The sequence below is a fragment of the Aquarana catesbeiana genome, linkage group LG03 (genome assembly GCF_042186555.1).
Source record: "Aquarana catesbeiana isolate 2022-GZ linkage group LG03, ASM4218655v1, whole genome shotgun sequence".
Taxonomy (NCBI): Eukaryota; Metazoa; Chordata; class Amphibia; order Anura; family Ranidae; genus Aquarana; species Aquarana catesbeiana.
Genome location: NC_133326.1, coordinates 302395571 through 302414481, shown reverse-complemented (window position 1 = coordinate 302414481; position 18911 = coordinate 302395571). Strand labels below are relative to the sequence as shown.

At 45.6% G+C, this 18911-nt stretch overlaps 14 non-coding genes across 14 annotated transcripts; all 14 read left to right on the top strand.

Annotated features, from left to right (window-relative positions):
• The first annotated feature begins 875 nt into the window (after window positions 1-875).
• Window positions 876-948, top strand: TRNAV-AAC (transfer RNA valine (anticodon AAC)). The gene has a single exon. It is a non-coding gene; the product is annotated as a tRNA-Val (tRNA).
• Window positions 949-1996: 1048 nt separating this feature from the next.
• TRNAV-AAC (transfer RNA valine (anticodon AAC)) lies at window positions 1997-2069 on the top strand. Its single transcript has one exon. It is a non-coding gene; the product is annotated as a tRNA-Val (tRNA).
• A 2165-nt stretch (window positions 2070-4234) lies between these two features.
• TRNAV-AAC (transfer RNA valine (anticodon AAC)) lies at window positions 4235-4307 on the top strand. Its single transcript has one exon. It is a non-coding gene; the product is annotated as a tRNA-Val (tRNA).
• Window positions 4308-5355: 1048 nt separating this feature from the next.
• On the top strand, window positions 5356-5428 carry TRNAV-AAC (transfer RNA valine (anticodon AAC)). Its single transcript has one exon. It is a non-coding gene; the product is annotated as a tRNA-Val (tRNA).
• Window positions 5429-6476: 1048 nt separating this feature from the next.
• On the top strand, window positions 6477-6549 carry TRNAV-AAC (transfer RNA valine (anticodon AAC)). Its single transcript has one exon. It is a non-coding gene; the product is annotated as a tRNA-Val (tRNA).
• Window positions 6550-8714: 2165 nt separating this feature from the next.
• Window positions 8715-8787, top strand: TRNAV-AAC (transfer RNA valine (anticodon AAC)). Its single transcript has one exon. It is a non-coding gene; the product is annotated as a tRNA-Val (tRNA).
• Window positions 8788-9835: 1048 nt separating this feature from the next.
• On the top strand, window positions 9836-9908 carry TRNAV-AAC (transfer RNA valine (anticodon AAC)). Its single transcript has one exon. It is a non-coding gene; the product is annotated as a tRNA-Val (tRNA).
• A 1048-nt stretch (window positions 9909-10956) lies between these two features.
• Window positions 10957-11029, top strand: TRNAV-AAC (transfer RNA valine (anticodon AAC)). Its single transcript has one exon. It is a non-coding gene; the product is annotated as a tRNA-Val (tRNA).
• Window positions 11030-12077: 1048 nt separating this feature from the next.
• TRNAV-AAC (transfer RNA valine (anticodon AAC)) lies at window positions 12078-12150 on the top strand. The gene has a single exon. It is a non-coding gene; the product is annotated as a tRNA-Val (tRNA).
• A 113-nt stretch (window positions 12151-12263) lies between these two features.
• Window positions 12264-12336, top strand: TRNAV-CAC (transfer RNA valine (anticodon CAC)). Its single transcript has one exon. It is a non-coding gene; the product is annotated as a tRNA-Val (tRNA).
• Window positions 12337-15440: 3104 nt separating this feature from the next.
• Window positions 15441-15513, top strand: TRNAV-AAC (transfer RNA valine (anticodon AAC)). Its single transcript has one exon. It is a non-coding gene; the product is annotated as a tRNA-Val (tRNA).
• A 1048-nt stretch (window positions 15514-16561) lies between these two features.
• TRNAV-AAC (transfer RNA valine (anticodon AAC)) lies at window positions 16562-16634 on the top strand. Its single transcript has one exon. It is a non-coding gene; the product is annotated as a tRNA-Val (tRNA).
• A 1048-nt stretch (window positions 16635-17682) lies between these two features.
• Window positions 17683-17755, top strand: TRNAV-AAC (transfer RNA valine (anticodon AAC)). The gene has a single exon. It is a non-coding gene; the product is annotated as a tRNA-Val (tRNA).
• A 1045-nt stretch (window positions 17756-18800) lies between these two features.
• On the top strand, window positions 18801-18873 carry TRNAV-AAC (transfer RNA valine (anticodon AAC)). Its single transcript has one exon. It is a non-coding gene; the product is annotated as a tRNA-Val (tRNA).
• Window positions 18874-18911: the final 38 nt, after the last annotated feature.

Here is an 18911-nt window from a genome sequence, read left to right as displayed (position 1 = left end):
CCGGGCAGAAACAGTGCTTACCTTTAACTTTTTCACAGTCAGGCACACTCAAAGCTCTTGCCACACCATGCCCCTCTTGCAGCCGTAAGTGAAATCTGCCAATATAAAGCACAGTTTAGGTGCAACACCTTCACTGGGAGCTCTTTTTCTTCACTGTTTATAAGTCGACCAGGAGAAATTGAAGACCCTTGCCTGAAGATGTTAGGTGAGCTGGTTTGCTGGTCCTACACAGGCAAAGTTTTGCTGCAGTGCCTATAGTGCAGACTCTGTAATAGCTGACTAGTAAAACCTGCTGACCATCGCTGTAAGTGTTTAGGAAAACTTGTTTTCTGGACCCAAAGGCAATAGGAATGCGGACTTTGGCTCTCCTGCTTAGTCAGCTGAGTTGGAAAACCTAACGACCATTGGTGTATGTTTTCCTCTGATCTGGTGAGAAAAGTGTGTGGAACAGCTAGAGGTGATATCCATGACTCAGTCTATCTTGCCAGTACTGGCTGTTTTGAGGATGGTATTTGTATCAAGCTAGGCATCTGAAATGGGCTTTCTTCCTTGTTTTCTTCATTACTCAAGAGTATCATTTGCAAGGATGGTAAACTGAACTCAGGTTTTTAAATAACCAGAAACAAATAATAGCTAATACGGTGACCCCAACCTCCGACCCTCCAACCGGAAAAGGCCTATCGTGGTGGGTTTCTGTGGTGTAGTGGTTATCACGTTCGCCTCACACACGAAAGGTCCCCAGTTAGAAACCGGGCATAAACACTGTGCACACGCTAGTGCTTTTTGCCACAATGTCGCTTTCATCACCCCCTTTCAAGCATTGTACTTTAGCGTAGACTTTCGGTTTGCAAGGCACAAAAAATCTGCAAGAATGGGTTTCTGTAGTGTAGTGGTTATCACGTTCGCCTAACACGCGAAAGGTCCCCGGTTCGAAACCGGGCAGAAACACTGTGCACACGCTAGTGCTTTTTGCTACAATATCGCTTTCAGCAACCCTTTTCAAGCATTCTACTTTAGAGTAGACTTTCCACTTGCAAGGCCCAACAAAGCAGCATGAATAGGTTTCTGTAGTGTAGTGGTTATCACGTTTGCCTCACACGCGAAAGGTCCCCGGTTCGAAACCGGGCAGAAACAGTGCTTACCTTTAACTTTTTCACAGTCAGGCACACTCAAAGCTCTTGCCACACCATGCCCCTCTTGCAGCCGTAAGTGAAATCTGCCAATATAAAGCACAGTTTAGGTGCAACACCTTCACTGGGAGCTCTTTTTCTTCACTGTTTATAAGTCGACCAGGAGAAATTGAAGACCCTTGCCTGAAGATGTTAGGTGAGCTGGTTTGCTGGTCCTACACAGGCAAAGTTTTGCTGCAGTGCCTATAGTGCAGACTCTGTAATAGCTGACTAGTAAAACCTGCTGACCATCGCTGTAAGTGTTTAGGAAAACTTGTTTTCTGGACCCAAAGGCAATAGGAATGCGGACTTTGGCTCTCCTGCTTAGTCAGCTGAGTTGGAAAACCTAACGACCATTGGTGTATGTTTTCCTCTGATCTGGTGAGAAAAGTGTGTGGAACAGCTAGAGGTGATATCCATGACTCAGTCTATCTTGCCAGTACTGGCTGTTTTGAGGATGGTATTTGTATCAAGCTAGGCATCTGAAATGGGCTTTCTTCCTTGTTTTCTTCATTACTCAAGAGTATCATTTGCAAGGATGGTAAACTGAACTCAGGTTTTTAAATAACCAGAAACAAATAATAGCTAATACGGTGACCCCAACCTCCGACCCTCCAACCGGAAAAGGCCTATCGTGGTGGGTTTCTGTGGTGTAGTGGTTATCACGTTCGCCTCACACACGAAAGGTCCCCAGTTAGAAACCGGGCATAAACACTGTGCACACGCTAGTGCTTTTTGCCACAATGTCGCTTTCATCACCCCCTTTCAAGCATTGTACTTTAGCGTAGACTTTCGGTTTGCAAGGCACAAAAAATCTGCAAGAATGGGTTTCTGTAGTGTAGTGGTTATCACGTTCGCCTAACACGCGAAAGGTCCCCGGTTCGAAACCGGGCAGAAACACTGTGCACACGCTAGTGCTTTTTGCTACAATATCGCTTTCAGCAACCCTTTTCAAGCATTCTACTTTAGAGTAGACTTTCCACTTGCAAGGCCCAACAAAGCAGCATGAATAGGTTTCTGTAGTGTAGTGGTTATCACGTTCGCCTCACACACGAAAGGTCCCTGGTTTGAAACTGGGCAGAAACAGTGCTTACCTTTAACTTTTTCACAGTCAGGCACACTCAAAGCTCTTGCCACACCATGCCCCTCTTGCAGCCGTAAGTGAAATCTGCCAATATAAAGCTCAGTTTAGGTGCAACACCTTCACTGGGAGCTCTTTTTCTTCACTGTTTATAAGTCGACCAGGAGAAATTGAAGACCCTTGCCTGAAGATGTTAGGTGAGCTGGTTTGCTGGTCCTACACAGGCAAAGTTTTGCTGCAGTGCCTATAGTGCAGACTCTGTAATAGCTGACTAGTAAAACCTGCTGACCATCGCTGTAAGTGTTTAGGAAAACTTGTTTTCTGGACCCAAAGGCAATAGGAATGCGGACTTTGGCTCTCCTGCTTAGTCAGCTGAGTTGGAAAACCTAACGACCATTGGTGTATGTTTTCCTCTGATCTGGTGAGAAAAGTGTGTGGAACAGCTAGAGGTGATATCCATGACTCAGTCTATCTTGCCAGTACTGGCTGTTTTGAGGATGGTATTTGTATCAAGCTAGGCATCTGAAATGGGCTTTCTTCCTTGTTTTCATTACTCAAGAGTATCATTTGCAAGGATGGTAAACTGAACTCAGGTTTTTAAATAACCAGAAACAAATAATAGCTAATACGGTGACCCCAACCTCCGACCCTCCAACCGGAAAAGGCCTATCGTGGTGGGTTTCTGTGGTGTAGTGGTTATCACGTTCGCCTCACACACGAAAGGTCCCCAGTTAGAAACCGGGCATAAACACTGTGCACACGCTAGTGCTTTTTGCCACAATGTCGCTTTCATCACCCCCTTTCAAGCATTGTACTTTAGCGTAGACTTTCGGTTTGCAAGGCACAAAAAATCTGCAAGAATGGGTTTCTGTAGTGTAGTGGTTATCACGTTGCCTAACACGCGAAAGGTCCCCGGTTCGAAACCGGGCAGAAACACTGTGCACACGCTAGTGCTTTTTGCTACAATATCGCTTTCAGCAACCCTTTTCAAGCATTCTACTTTAGAGTAGACTTTCCACTTGCAAGGCCCAACAAAGCAGCATGAATAGGTTTCTGTAGTGTAGTGGTTATCACGTTTGCCTCACACGCGAAAGGTCCCCGGTTCGAAACCGGGCAGAAACAGTGCTTACCTTTAACTTTTTCACAGTCAGGCACACTCAAAGCTCTTGCCACACCATGCCCCTCTTGCAGCCGTAAGTGAAATCTGCCAATATAAAGCACAGTTTAGGTGCAACACCTTCACTGGGAGCTCTTTTTCTTCACTGTTTATAAGTCGACCAGGAGAAATTGAAGACCCTTGCCTGAAGATGTTAGGTGAGCTGGTTTGCTGGTCCTACACAGGCAAAGTTTTGCTGCAGTGCCTATAGTGCAGACTCTGTAATAGCTGACTAGTAAAACCTGCTGACCATCGCTGTAAGTGTTTAGGAAAACTTGTTTTCTGGACCCAAAGGCAATAGGAATGCGGACTTTGGCTCTCCTGCTTAGTCAGCTGAGTTGGAAAACCTAACGACCATTGGTGTATGTTTTCCTCTGATCTGGTGAGAAAAGTGTGTGGAACAGCTAGAGGTGATATCCATGACTCAGTCTATCTTGCCAGTACTGGCTGTTTTGAGGATGGTATTTGTATCAAGCTAGGCATCTGAAATGGGCTTTCTTCCTTGTTTTCTTCATTACTCAAGAGTATCATTTGCAAGGATGGTAAACTGAACTCAGGTTTTTAAATAACCAGAAACAAATAATAGCTAATACGGTGACCCCAACCTCCGACCCTCCAACCGGAAAAGGCCTATCGTGGTGGGTTTCTGTGGTGTAGTGGTTATCACGTTCGCCTCACACACGAAAGGTCCCCAGTTAGAAACCGGGCATAAACACTGTGCACACGCTAGTGCTTTTTGCCACAATGTCGCTTTCATCACCCCCTTTCAAGCATTGTACTTTAGCGTAGACTTTCGGTTTGCAAGGCACAAAAAATCTGCAAGAATGGGTTTCTGTAGTGTAGTGGTTATCACGTTCGCCTAACACGCGAAAGGTCCCCGGTTCGAAACCGGGCAGAAACACTGTGCACACGCTAGTGCTTTTTGCTACAATATCGCTTTCAGCAACCCTTTTCAAGCATTCTACTTTAGAGTAGACTTTCCACTTGCAAGGCCCAACAAAGCAGCATGAATAGGTTTCTGTAGTGTAGTGGTTATCACGTTTGCCTCACACGCGAAAGGTCCCCGGTTCGAAACCGGGCAGAAACAGTGCTTACCTTTAACTTTTTCACAGTCAGGCACACTCAAAGCTCTTGCCACACCATGCCCCTCTTGCAGCCGTAAGTGAAATCTGCCAATATAAAGCACAGTTTAGGTGCAACACCTTCACTGGGAGCTCTTTTTCTTCACTGTTTATAAGTCGACCAGGAGAAATTGAAGACCCTTGCCTGAAGATGTTAGGTGAGCTGGTTTGCTGGTCCTACACAGGCAAAGTTTTGCTGCAGTGCCTATAGTGCAGACTCTGTAATAGCTGACTAGTAAAACCTGCTGACCATCGCTGTAAGTGTTTAGGAAAACTTGTTTTCTGGACCCAAAGGCAATAGGAATGCGGACTTTGGCTCTCCTGCTTAGTCAGCTGAGTTGGAAAACCTAACGACCATTGGTGTATGTTTTCCTCTGATCTGGTGAGAAAAGTGTGTGGAACAGCTAGAGGTGATATCCATGACTCAGTCTATCTTGCCAGTACTGGCTGTTTTGAGGATGGTATTTGTATCAAGCTAGGCATCTGAAATGGGCTTTCTTCCTTGTTTTCTTCATTACTCAAGAGTATCATTTGCAAGGATGGTAAACTGAACTCAGGTTTTTAAATAACCAGAAACAAATAATAGCTAATACGGTGACCCCAACCTCCGACCCTCCAACCGGAAAAGGCCTATCGTGGTGGGTTTCTGTGGTGTAGTGGTTATCACGTTCGCCTCACACACGAAAGGTCCCCAGTTAGAAACCGGGCATAAACACTGTGCACACGCTAGTGCTTTTTGCCACAATGTCGCTTTCATCACCCCCTTTCAAGCATTGTACTTTAGCGTAGACTTTCGGTTTGCAAGGCACAAAAAATCTGCAAGAATGGGTTTCTGTAGTGTAGTGGTTATCACGTTCGCCTAACACGCGAAAGGTCCCCGGTTCGAAACCGGGCAGAAACACTGTGCACACGCTAGTGCTTTTTGCTACAATATCGCTTTCAGCAACCCTTTTCAAGCATTCTACTTTAGAGTAGACTTTCCACTTGCAAGGCCCAACAAAGCAGCATGAATAGGTTTCTGTAGTGTAGTGGTTATCACGTTTGCCTCACACGCGAAAGGTCCCCGGTTCGAAACCGGGCAGAAACAGTGCTTACCTTTAACTTTTTCACAGTCAGGCACACTCAAAGCTCTTGCCACACCATGCCCCTCTTGCAGCCGTAAGTGAAATCTGCCAATATAAAGCACAGTTTAGGTGCAACACCTTCACTGGGAGCTCTTTTTCTTCACTGTTTATAAGTCGACCAGGAGAAATTGAAGACCCTTGCCTGAAGATGTTAGGTGAGCTGGTTTGCTGGTCCTACACAGGCAAAGTTTTGCTGCAGTGCCTATAGTGCAGACTCTGTAATAGCTGACTAGTAAAACCTGCTGACCATCGCTGTAAGTGTTTAGGAAAACTTGTTTTCTGGACCCAAAGGCAATAGGAATGCGGACTTTGGCTCTCCTGCTTAGTCAGCTGAGTTGGAAAACCTAACGACCATTGGTGTATGTTTTCCTCTGATCTGGTGAGAAAAGTGTGTGGAACAGCTAGAGGTGATATCCATGACTCAGTCTATCTTGCCAGTACTGGCTGTTTTGAGGATGGTATTTGTATCAAGCTAGGCATCTGAAATGGGCTTTCTTCCTTGTTTTCTTCATTACTCAAGAGTATCATTTGCAAGGATGGTAAACTGAACTCAGGTTTTTAAATAACCAGAAACAAATAATAGCTAATACGGTGACCCCAACCTCCGACCCTCCAACCGGAAAAGGCCTATCGTGGTGGGTTTCTGTGGTGTAGTGGTTATCACGTTCGCCTCACACACGAAAGGTCCCCAGTTAGAAACCGGGCATAAACACTGTGCACACGCTAGTGCTTTTTGCCACAATGTCGCTTTCATCACCCCCTTTCAAGCATTGTACTTTAGCGTAGACTTTCGGTTTGCAAGGCACAAAAAATCTGCAAGAATGGGTTTCTGTAGTGTAGTGGTTATCACGTTCGCCTAACACGCGAAAGGTCCCCGGTTCGAAACCGGGCAGAAACACTGTGCACACGCTAGTGCTTTTTGCTACAATATCGCTTTCAGCAACCCTTTTCAAGCATTCTACTTTAGAGTAGACTTTCCACTTGCAAGGCCCAACAAAGCAGCATGAATAGGTTTCTGTAGTGTAGTGGTTATCACGTTCGCCTCACACACGAAAGGTCCCTGGTTTGAAACTGGGCAGAAACAGTGCTTACCTTTAACTTTTTCACAGTCAGGCACACTCAAAGCTCTTGCCACACCATGCCCCTCTTGCAGCCGTAAGTGAAATCTGCCAATATAAAGCTCAGTTTAGGTGCAACACCTTCACTGGGAGCTCTTTTTCTTCACTGTTTATAAGTCGACCAGGAGAAATTGAAGACCCTTGCCTGAAGATGTTAGGTGAGCTGGTTTGCTGGTCCTACACAGGCAAAGTTTTGCTGCAGTGCCTATAGTGCAGACTCTGTAATAGCTGACTAGTAAAACCTGCTGACCATCGCTGTAAGTGTTTAGGAAAACTTGTTTTCTGGACCCAAAGGCAATAGGAATGCGGACTTTGGCTCTCCTGCTTAGTCAGCTGAGTTGGAAAACCTAACGACCATTGGTGTATGTTTTCCTCTGATCTGGTGAGAAAAGTGTGTGGAACAGCTAGAGGTGATATCCATGACTCAGTCTATCTTGCCAGTACTGGCTGTTTTGAGGATGGTATTTGTATCAAGCTAGGCATCTGAAATGGGCTTTCTTCCTTGTTTTCATTACTCAAGAGTATCATTTGCAAGGATGGTAAACTGAACTCAGGTTTTTAAATAACCAGAAACAAATAATAGCTAATACAGTGACCCCAACCTCCGACCCTCCAACCGGAAAAGGCCTATCGTGGTGGGTTTCTGTGGTGTAGTGGTTATCACGTTCGCCTCACACACGAAAGGTCCCCAGTTAGAAACCGGGCATAAACACTGTGCACACGCTAGTGCTTTTTGCCACAATGTCGCTTTCATCACCCCCTTTCAAGCATTGTACTTTAGCGTAGACTTTCGGTTTGCAAGGCACAAAAAATCTGCAAGAATGGGTTTCTGTAGTGTAGTGGTTATCACGTTGCCTAACACGCGAAAGGTCCCCGGTTCGAAACCGGGCAGAAACACTGTGCACACGCTAGTGCTTTTTGCTACAATATCGCTTTCAGCAACCCTTTTCAAGCATTCTACTTTAGAGTAGACTTTCCACTTGCAAGGCCCAACAAAGCAGCATGAATAGGTTTCTGTAGTGTAGTGGTTATCACGTTTGCCTCACACGCGAAAGGTCCCCGGTTCGAAACCGGGCAGAAACAGTGCTTACCTTTAACTTTTTCACAGTCAGGCACACTCAAAGCTCTTGCCACACCATGCCCCTCTTGCAGCCGTAAGTGAAATCTGCCAATATAAAGCACAGTTTAGGTGCAACACCTTCACTGGGAGCTCTTTTTCTTCACTGTTTATAAGTCGACCAGGAGAAATTGAAGACCCTTGCCTGAAGATGTTAGGTGAGCTGGTTTGCTGGTCCTACACAGGCAAAGTTTTGCTGCAGTGCCTATAGTGCAGACTCTGTAATAGCTGACTAGTAAAACCTGCTGACCATCGCTGTAAGTGTTTAGGAAAACTTGTTTTCTGGACCCAAAGGCAATAGGAATGCGGACTTTGGCTCTCCTGCTTAGTCAGCTGAGTTGGAAAACCTAACGACCATTGGTGTATGTTTTCCTCTGATCTGGTGAGAAAAGTGTGTGGAACAGCTAGAGGTGATATCCATGACTCAGTCTATCTTGCCAGTACTGGCTGTTTTGAGGATGGTATTTGTATCAAGCTAGGCATCTGAAATGGGCTTTCTTCCTTGTTTTCTTCATTACTCAAGAGTATCATTTGCAAGGATGGTAAACTGAACTCAGGTTTTTAAATAACCAGAAACAAATAATAGCTAATACGGTGACCCCAACCTCCGACCCTCCAACCGGAAAAGGCCTATCGTGGTGGGTTTCTGTGGTGTAGTGGTTATCACGTTCGCCTCACACACGAAAGGTCCCCAGTTAGAAACCGGGCATAAACACTGTGCACACGCTAGTGCTTTTTGCCACAATGTCGCTTTCATCACCCCCTTTCAAGCATTGTACTTTAGCGTAGACTTTCGGTTTGCAAGGCACAAAAAATCTGCAAGAATGGGTTTCTGTAGTGTAGTGGTTATCACGTTCGCCTAACACGCGAAAGGTCCCCGGTTCGAAACCGGGCAGAAACACTGTGCACACGCTAGTGCTTTTTGCTACAATATCGCTTTCAGCAACCCTTTTCAAGCATTCTACTTTAGAGTAGACTTTCCACTTGCAAGGCCCAACAAAGCAGCATGAATAGGTTTCTGTAGTGTAGTGGTTATCACGTTTGCCTCACACGCGAAAGGTCCCCGGTTCGAAACCGGGCAGAAACAGTGCTTACCTTTAACTTTTTCACAGTCAGGCACACTCAAAGCTCTTGCCACACCATGCCCCTCTTGCAGCCGTAAGTGAAATCTGCCAATATAAAGCACAGTTTAGGTGCAACACCTTCACTGGGAGCTCTTTTTCTTCACTGTTTATAAGTCGACCAGGAGAAATTGAAGACCCTTGCCTGAAGATGTTAGGTGAGCTGGTTTGCTGGTCCTACACAGGCAAAGTTTTGCTGCAGTGCCTATAGTGCAGACTCTGTAATAGCTGACTAGTAAAACCTGCTGACCATCGCTGTAAGTGTTTAGGAAAACTTGTTTTCTGGACCCAAAGGCAATAGGAATTCGGACTTTGGCTCTCCTGCTTAGTCAGCTGAGTTGGAAAACCTAACGACCATTGGTGTATGTTTTCCTCTGATCTGGTGAGAAAAGTGTGTGGAACAGCTAGAGGTGATATCCATGACTCAGTCTATCTTGCCAGTACTGGCTGTTTTGAGGATGGTATTTGTATCAAGCTAGGCATCTGAAATGGGCTTTCTTCCTTGTTTTCTTCATTACTCAAGAGTATCATTTGCAAGGATGGTAAACTGAACTCAGGTTTTTAAATAACCAGAAACAAATAATAGCTAATACGGTGACCCCAACCTCCGACCCTCCAACCGGAAAAGGCCTATCGTGGTGGGTTTCTGTGGTGTAGTGGTTACCACGTTCGCCTCACACACGAAAGGTCCCCAGTTAGAAACCGGGCATAAACACTGTGCACACGCTAGTGCTTTTTGCCACAATGTCGCTTTCATCACCCCCTTTCAAGCATTGTACTTTAGCGTAGACTTTCGGTTTGCAAGGCACAAAAAATCTGCAAGAATGGGTTTCTGTAGTGTAGTGGTTATCACGTTCGCCTAACACGCGAAAGGTCCCCGGTTCGAAACCGGGCAGAAACACTGTGCACACGCTAGTGCTTTTTGCTACAATATCGCTTTCAGCAACCCTTTTCAAGCATTCTACTTTAGAGTAGACTTTCCACTTGCAAGGCCCAACAAAGCAGCATGAATAGGTTTCTGTAGTGTAGTGGTTATCACGTTTGCCTCACACGCGAAAGGTCCCCGGTTCGAAACGGGGCAGAAACAGTGCTTACCTTTAACTTTTTCACAGTCAGGCACACTCAAAACTCTTGCCACACCATGCCCCTCTTGCAGCCGTAAGTGAAATCTGCCAATATAAAGCACAGTTTAGGTGCAACACCTTCACTGGGAGCTCTTTTTCTTCACTGTTTATAAGTCGACCAGGAGAAATTGAAGACCCTTGCCTGAAGATGTTAGGTGAGCTGGTTTGCTGGTCCTACACAGGCAAAGTTTTGCTGCAGTGCCTATAGTGCAGACTCTGTAATAGCTGACTAGTAAAACCTGCTGACCATCGCTGTAAGTGTTTAGGAAAACTTGTTTTCTGGACCCAAAGGCAATAGGAATGCGGACTTTGGCTCTCCTGCTTAGTCAGCTGAGTTGGAAAACCTAACGACCATTGGTGTATGTTTTCCTCTGATCTGGTGAGAAAAGTGTGTGGAACAGCTAGAGGTGATATCCATGACTCAGTCTATCTTGCCAGTACTGGCTGTTTTGAGGATGGTATTTGTATCAAGCTAGGCATCTGAAATGGGCTTTCTTCCTTGTTTTCTTCATTACTCAAGAGTATCATTTGCAAGGATGGTAAACTGAACTCAGGTTTTTAAATAACCAGAAACAAATAATAGCTAATACGGTGACCCCAACCTCCGACCCTCCAACCGGAAAAGGCCTATCGTGGTGGGTTTCTGTGGTGTAGTGGTTATCACGTTCGCCTCACACACGAAAGGTCCCCAGTTAGAAACCGGGCATAAACACTGTGCACACGCTAGTGCTTTTTGCCACAATGTCGCTTTCATCACCCCCTTTCAAGCATTGTACTTTAGCGTAGACTTTCGGTTTGCAAGGCACAAAAAATCTGCAAGAATGGGTTTCTGTAGTGTAGTGGTTATCACGTTCGCCTAACACGCGAAAGGTCCCCGGTTCGAAACCGGGCAGAAACACTGTGCACACGCTAGTGCTTTTTGCTACAATATCGCTTTCAGCAACCCTTTTCAAGCATTCTACTTTAGAGTAGACTTTCCACTTGCAAGGCCCAACAAAGCAGCATGAATAGGTTTCTGTAGTGTAGTGGTTATCACGTTTGCCTCACACGCGAAAGGTCCCCGGTTCGAAACCGGGCAGAAACAGTGCTTACCTTTAACTTTTTCACAGTCAGGCACACTCAAAGCTCTTGCCACACCATGCCCCTCTTGCAGCCGTAAGTGAAATCTGCCAATATAAAGCACAGTTTAGGTGCAACACCTTCACTGGGAGCTCTTTTTCTTCACTGTTTATAAGTCGACCAGGAGAAATTGAAGACCCTTGCCTGAAGATGTTAGGTGAGCTGGTTTGCTGGTCCTACACAGGCAAAGTTTTGCTGCAGTGCCTATAGTGCAGACTCTGTAATAGCTGACTAGTAAAACCTGCTGACCATCGCTGTAAGTGTTTAGGAAAACTTGTTTTCTGGACCCAAAGGCAATAGGAATGCGGACTTTGGCTCTCCTGCTTAGTCAGCTGAGTTGGAAAACCTAACGACCATTGGTGTATGTTTTCCTCTGATCTGGTGAGAAAAGTGTGTGGAACAGCTAGAGGTGATATCCATGACTCAGTCTATCTTGCCAGTACTGGCTGTTTTGAGGATGGTATTTGTATCAAGCTAGGCATCTGAAATGGGCTTTCTTCCTTGTTTTCTTCATTACTCAAGAGTATCATTTGCAAGGATGGTAAACTGAACTCAGGTTTTTAAATAACCAGAAACAAATAATAGCTAATACGGTGACCCCAACCTCCGACCCTCCAACCGGAAAAGGCCTATCGTGGTGGGTTTCTGTGGTGTAGTGGTTATCACGTTCGCCTCACACACGAAAGGTCCCCAGTTAGAAACCGGGCATAAACACTGTGCACACGCTAGTGCTTTTTGCCACAATGTCGCTTTCATCACCCCCTTTCAAGCATTGTACTTTAGCGTAGACTTTCGGTTTGCAAGGCACAAAAAATCTGCAAGAATGGGTTTCTGTAGTGTAGTGGTTATCACGTTCGCCTAACACGCGAAAGGTCCCCGGTTCGAAACCGGGCAGAAACACTGTGCACACGCTAGTGCTTTTTGCTACAATATCGCTTTCAGCAACCCTTTTCAAGCATTCTACTTTAGAGTAGACTTTCCACTTGCAAGGCCCAACAAAGCAGCATGAATAGGTTTCTGTAGTGTAGTGGTTATCACGTTCGCCTCACACGCGAAAGGTCCCCGGTTCGAAACCGGGCAGAAACAGTGCTTACCTTTAACTTTTTCACAGTCAGGCACACTCAAAGCTCTTGCCACACCATGCCCCTCTTGCAGCCGTAAGTGAAATCTGCCAATATAAAGCACAGTTTAGGTGCAACACCTTCACTGGGAGCTCTTTTTCTTCACTGTTTATAAGTCGACCAGGAGAAATTGAAGACCCTTGCCTGAAGATGTTAGGTGAGCTGGTTTGCTGGTCCTACACAGGCAAAGTTTTGCTGCAGTGCCTATAGTGCAGACTCTGTAATAGCTGACTAGTAAAACCTGCTGACCATCGCTGTAAGTGTTTAGGAAAACTTGTTTTCTGGACCCAAAGGCAATAGGAATGCGGACTTTGGCTCTCCTGCTTAGTCAGCTGAGTTGGAAAACCTAACGACCATTGGTGTATGTTTTCCTCTGATCTGGTGAGAAAAGTGTGTGGAACAGCTAGAGGTGATATCCATGACTCAGTCTATCTTGCCAGTACTGGCTGTTTTGAGGATGGTATTTGTATCAAGCTAGGCATCTGAAATGGGCTTTCTTCCTTGTTTTCTTCATTACTCAAGAGTATCATTTGCAAGGATGGTAAACTGAACTCAGGTTTTTAAATAACCAGAAACAAATAATAGCTAATACGGTGACCCCAACCTCCGACCCTCCAACCGGAAAAGGCCTATCGTGGTGGGTTTCTGTGGTGTAGTGGTTATCACGTTCGCCTCACACACGAAAGGTCCCCAGTTAGAAACCGGGCATAAACACTGTGCACACGCTAGTGCTTTTTGCCACAATGTCGCTTTCATCACCCCCTTTCAAGCATTGTACTTTAGCGTAGACTTTCGGTTTGCAAGGCACAAAAAATCTGCAAGAATGGGTTTCTGTAGTGTAGTGGTTATCACGTTCGCCTAACACGCGAAAGGTCCCTGGTTCGAAACCGGGCAGAAACACTGTGCACACGCTAGTGCTTTTTGCTACAATATCGCTTTCAGCAACCCTTTTCAAGCATTCTACTTTAGAGTAGACTTTCCACTTGCAAGGCCCAACAAAGCAGCATGAATAGGTTTCTGTAGTGTAGTGGTTATCACGTTTGCCTCACACGCGAAAGGTCCCCGGTTTGAAACCGGGCAGAAACAGTGCTTACCTTTAACTTTTTCACAGTCAGGCACACTCAAAGCTCTTGCCACGCCATGCCCCTCTTGCAGCCGTAAGTGAAATCTGCCAATATAAAGCACAGTTTAGGTGCAACACCTTCACTGGGAGCTCTTTTTCTTCACTGTTTATAAGTCGACCAGGAGAAATTGAAGACCCTTGCCTGAAGATGTTAGGTGAGCTGGTTTGCTGGTCCTACACAGGCAAAGTTTTGCTGCAGTGCCTATAGTGCAGACTCTGTAATAGCTGACTAGTAAAACCTGCTGACCATCGCTGTAAGTGTTTAGGAAAACTTGTTTTCTGGACCCAAAGGCAATAGGAATGCGGACTTTGGCTCTCCTGCTTAGTCAGCTGAGTTGGAAAACCTAACGACCATTGGTGTATGTTTTCCTCTGATCTGGTGAGAAAAGTGTGTGGAACAGCTAGAGGTGATATCCATGACTCAGTCTATCTTGCCAGTACTGGCTGTTTTGAGGATGGTATTTGTATCAAGCTAGGCATCTGAAATGGGCTTTCTTCCTTGTTTTCTTCATTACTCAAGAGTATCATTTGCAAGGATGGTAAACTGAACTCAGGTTTTTAAATAACCAGAAACAAATAATAGCTAATACGGTGACCCCAACCTCCGACCCTCCAACCGGAAAAGGCCTATCGTGGTGGGTTTCTGTGGTGTAGTGGTTATCACGTTCGCCTCACACACGAAAGGTCCCCAGTTAGAAACCGGGCATAAACACTGTGCACACGCTAGTGCTTTTTGCCACAATGTCGCTTTCATCACCCCCTTTCAAGCATTGTACTTTAGCGTAGACTTTCGGTTTGCAAGGCACAAAAAATCTGCAAGAATGGGTTTCTGTAGTGTAGTGGTTATCACGTTCGCCTAACACGCGAAAGGTCCCTGGTTCGAAACCGGGCAGAAACACTGTGCACACGCTAGTGCTTTTTGCTACAATATCGCTTTCAGCAACCCTTTTCAAGCATTCTACTTTAGAGTAGACTTTCCACTTGCAAGGCCCAACAAAGCAGCATGAATAGGTTTCTGTAGTGTAGTGGTTATCACGTTTGCCTCACACGCGAAAGGTCCCCGGTTTGAAACCGGGCAGAAACAGTGCTTACCTTTAACTTTTTCACAGTCAGGCACACTCAAAGCTCTTGCCACGCCATGCCCCTCTTGCAGCCGTAAGTGAAATCTGCCAATATAAAGCACAGTTTAGGTGCAACACCTTCACTGGGAGCTCTTTTTCTTCACTGTTTATAAGTCGACCAGGAGAAATTGAAGACCCTTGCCTGAAGATGTTAGGTGAGCTGGTTTGCTGGTCCTACACAGGCAAAGTTTTGCTGCAGTGCCTATAGTGCAGACTCTGTAATAGCTGACTAGTAAAACCTGCTGACCATCGCTGTAAGTGTTTAGGAAAACTTGTTTTCTGGACCCAAAGGCAATAGGAATTCGGACTTTGGCTCTCCTGCTTAGTCAGCTGAGTTGGAAAACCTAACGACCATTGGTGTATGTTTTCCTCTGATCTGGTGAGAAAAGTGTGTGGAACAGCTAGAGGTGATATCCATGACTCAGTCTATCTTGCCAGTACTGGCTGTTTTGAGGATGGTATTTGTATCAAGCTAGGCATCTGAAATGGGCTTTCTTCCTTGTTTTCTTCATTACTCAAGAGTATCATTTGCAAGGATGGTAAACTGAACTCAGGTTTTTAAATAACCAGAAACAAATAATAGCTAATACGGTGACCCCAACCTCCGACCCTCCAACCGGAAAAGGCCTATCGTGGTGGGTTTCTGTGGTGTAGTGGTTATCACGTTCGCCTCACACACGAAAGGTCCCCAGTTAGAAACCGGGCATAAACACTGTGCACACGCTAGTGCTTTTTGCCACAATGTCGCTTTCATCACCCCCTTTCAAGCATTGTACTTTAGCGTAGACTTTCGGTTTGCAAGGCACAAAAAATCTGCAAGAATGGGTTTCTGTAGTGTAGTGGTTATCACGTTCGCCTAACACGCGAAAGGTCCCCGGTTCGAAACCGGGCAGAAACACTGTGCACACGCTAGTACTTTTTGCTACAATATCGCTTTCAGCAACCCTTTTCAAGCATTCTACTTTAGAGTAGACTTTCCACTTGCAAGGCCCAACAAAGCAGCATGAATAGGTTTCTGTAGTGTAGTGGTTATCACGTTTGCCTCACACGCGAAAGGTCCCCGGTTCGAAACGGGGCAGAAACAGTGCTTACCTTTAACTTTTTCACAGTCAGGCACACTCAAAGCTCTTGCCACACCATGCCCCTCTTGCAGCCGTAAGTGAAATCTGCCAATATAAAGCACAGTTTAGGTGCAACACCTTCACTGGGAGCTCTTTTTCTTCACTGTTTATAAGTCGACCAGGAGAAATTGAAGACCCTTGCCTGAAGATGTTAGGTGAGCTGGTTTGCTGGTCCTACACAGGCAAAGTTTTGCTGCAGTGCCTATAGTGCAGACTCTGTAATAGCTGACTAGTAAAACCTGCTGACCATCGCTGTAAGTGTTTAGGAAAACTTGTTTTCTGGACCCAAAGGCAATAGGAATTCGGACTTTGGCTCTCCTGCTTAGTCAGCTGAGTTGGAAAACCTAACGACCATTGGTGTATGTTTTCCTCTGATCTGGTGAGAAAAGTGTGTGGAACAGCTAGAGGTGATATCCATGACTCAGTCTATCTTGCCAGTACTGGCTGTTTTGAGGATGGTATTTGTATCAAGCTAGGCATCTGAAATGGGCTTTCTTCCTTGTTTTCTTCATTACTCAAGAGTATCATTTGCAAGGATGGTAAACTGAACTCAGGTTTTTAAATAACCAGAAACAAATAATAGCTAATACGGTGACCCCAACCTCCGACCCTCCAACCGGAAAAGGCCTATCGTGGTGGGTTTCTGTGGTGTAGTGGTTATCACGTTCGCCTCACACACGAAAGGTCCCCAGTTAGAAACCGGGCATAAACACTGTGCACACGCTAGTGCTTTTTGCCACAATGTCGCTTTCATCACCCCCTTTCAAGCATTGTACTTTAGCGTAGACTTTCGGTTTGCAAGGCACAAAAAATCTGCAAGAATGGGTTTCTGTAGTGTAGTGGTTATCACGTTCGCCTAACACGCGAAAGGTCCCCGGTTCGAAACCGGGCAGAAACACTGTGCACACGCTAGTGCTTTTTGCTACAATATCGCTTTCAGCAACCCTTTTCAAGCATTCTACTTTAGAGTAGACTTTCCACTTGCAAGGCCCAACAAAGCAGCATGAATAGGTTTCTGTAGTGTAGTGGTTATCACGTTTGCCTCACACGCGAAAGGTCCCCGGTTCGAAACCGGGCAGAAACAGTGCTTACCTTTAACTTTTTCACAGTCAGGCACACTCAAAGCTCTTGCCACACCATGCCCCTCTTGCAGCCGTAAGTGAAATCTGCCAATATAAAGCACAGTTTAGGTGCAACACCTTCACTGGGAGCTCTTTTTCTTCACTGTTTATAAGTCGACCAGGAGAAATTGAAGACCCTTGCCTGAAGATGTTAGGTGAGCTGGTTTGCTGGTCCTACACAGGCAAAGTTTTGCTGCAGTGCCTATAGTGCAGACTCTGTAATAGCTGACTAGTAAAACCTGCTGACCATCGCTGTAAGTGTTTAGGAAAACTTGTTTTCTGGACCCAAAGGCAATAGGAATGCGGACTTTGGCTCTCCTGCTTAGTCAGCTGAGTTGGAAAACCTAACGACCATTGGTGTATGTTTTCCTCTGATCTGGTGAGAAAAGTGTGTGGAACAGCTAGAGGTGATATCCATGACTCAGTCTATCTTGCCAGTACTGGCTGTTTTGAGGATGGTATTTGTATCAAGCTAGGCATCTGAAATGGGCTTTCTTCCTTGTTTTCTTCATTACTCAAGAGTATCATTTGCAAGGATGGTAAACTGAACTCAGGTTTTTAAATAACCAGAAACAAATAATAGCTAATACGGTGACCCCAACCTCCGACCCTCCAACCGGAAAAGGCCTATCGTGGTGGGTTTCTGTGGTGTAGTGGTTATCACGTTCGCCTCACACACGAAAGGTCCCCAGTTAGAAACCGGGCATAAACACTGTGCACACGCTAGTGCTTTTTGCCACAATGTCGCTTTCATCACCCCCTTTCAAGCATTGTACTTTAGCGTAGACTTTCGGTTTGCAAGGCACAAAAAATCTGCAAGAATGGGTTTCTGTAGTGTAGTGGTTATCACGTTCGCCTAACACGCGAAAGGTCCCCGGTTCGAAACCGGGCAGAAACACTGTGCACACGCTAGTGCTTTTTGCTACAATATCGCTTTCAGCAACCCTTTTCAAGCATTCTACTTTAGAGTAGACTTTCCACTTGCAAGGCCCAACAAAGCAGCATGAATAGGTTTCTGTAGTGTAGTGGTTATCACGTTCGCCTCACACACGAAAGGTCCCTGGTTTGAAACTGGGCAGAAACAGTGCTTACCTTTAACTTTTTCACAGTCAGGCACACTCAAAGCTCTTGCCACACCATGCCCCTCTTGCAGCCGTAAGTGAAATCTGCCAATATAAAGCTCAGTTTAGGTGCAACACCTTCACTGGGAGCTCTTTTTCTTCACTGTTTATAAGTCGACCAGGAGAAATTGAAGACCCTTGCCTGAAGATGTTAGGTGAGCTGGTTTGCTGGTCCTACACAGGCAAAGTTTTGCTGCAGTGCCTATAGTGCAGACTCTGTAATAGCTGACTAGTAAAACCTGCTGACCATCGCTGTAAGTGTTTAGGAAAACTTGTTTTCTGGACCCAAAGGCAATAGGAATGCGGACTTTGGCTCTCCTGCTTAGTCAGCTGAGTTGGAAAACCTAACGACCATTGGTGTATGTTTTCCTCTGATCTGGTGAGAAAAGTGTGTGGAACAGCTAGAGGTGATATCCATGACTCAGTCTATCTTGCCAGTACTGGCTGTTTTGAGGATGGTATTTGTATCAAGCTAGGCATCTGAAATGGGCTTTCTTCCTTGTTTTCATTACTCAAGAGTATCATTTGCAAGGATGGTAAACTGAACTCAGGTTTTTAAATAACCAGAAACAAATAATAGCTAATACGGTGACCCCAACCTCCGACCCTCCAACCGGAAAAGGCCTATCGTGGTGGGTTTCTGTGGTGTAGTGGTTATCACGTTCGCCTCACACACGAAAGGTCCCCAGTTAGAAACCGGGCATAAACACTGTGCACACGCTAGTGCTTTTTGCCACAATGTCGCTTTCATCACCCCCTTTCAAGCATTGTACTTTAGCGTAGACTTTCGGTTTGCAAGGCACAAAAAATCTGCAAGAATGGGTTTCTGTAGTGTAGTGGTTATCACGTTCGCCTAACACGCGAAAGGTCCCCGGTTCGAAACCGGGCAGAAACACTGTGCACACGCTAGTGCTTTTTGCTACAATATCGCTT